The sequence below is a fragment of the Arachis duranensis genome, chromosome 1 (genome assembly GCF_000817695.3).
Source record: "Arachis duranensis cultivar V14167 chromosome 1, aradu.V14167.gnm2.J7QH, whole genome shotgun sequence".
In the NCBI taxonomy this organism is placed as follows: domain Eukaryota; kingdom Viridiplantae; phylum Streptophyta; class Magnoliopsida; order Fabales; family Fabaceae; genus Arachis; species Arachis duranensis.
In genome coordinates this window covers 77,075,851-77,076,635 of record NC_029772.3, presented here as the reverse complement: position 1 = coordinate 77,076,635, position 785 = coordinate 77,075,851, and positions in this window count along the sequence as shown.

The following is a 785-nucleotide window of genomic DNA, read 5'->3' as shown; positions in this document are numbered from 1 at the left end:
ATGATTTTTCAGATCCTCAGTAACATGTCTCCTTTTTCATCATTCTTTCAAGAGCCAACATTCATGAACCACAAATTCAAAAGACATATGCACTGTTTAAGCATACATTCAGAAAACAAAAGTGTTGCCACCACATCAAAATAATTAATCTGTTATAAAATTTGAAATTCATGCAATTCTTCTCTTTTTCAATTAAGAACATTTTTTATTTAAGAGAGGTGATGGATTCATAGGACATTCATAACTTTAAGGCATAGACACTAAGACACTAATGATCACAAGACACAAACATAGATAAACATAAGCACTGAAATTCGAAAAACAGAAAATAAAGAACAAGGAGATTAAAGAACGGGTCCACCTTAGTGATGGCGGATTGTTCTTATTCTTGAAGATCCTATGGAGTGTTTGAGCTCCTCAATGTCTCTTCCTTGTCTTTGTTGTTCCTCTCTCATGATTCTTTGATCTTCTCTAATTTCATGGAGGAGGATGGAATGTTCTTGGTGCTCCACCCTTAGTTGTCCCATGTTGGAACTCAATTCTCCTAGGGAGGTATTGATTTGCTCCCAATAGTTTTGTGGAGGAAAGTGCATCCCTTGAGGAATCTCAGGGATCTCATGATGAGTGGGGTCTCTTGTGTGCTCCATCCTCTTCTTGGTGATGGGCTTGTCCTCATCAATAGGGATGTCTCCCTCTATGTCAACTCCAACTGAATAACAGAGGTGACAAATGAGATGAGGAAAGGCTAACCTTGCCAAGGTAGAGGACTTGTCCGCCACCTTATA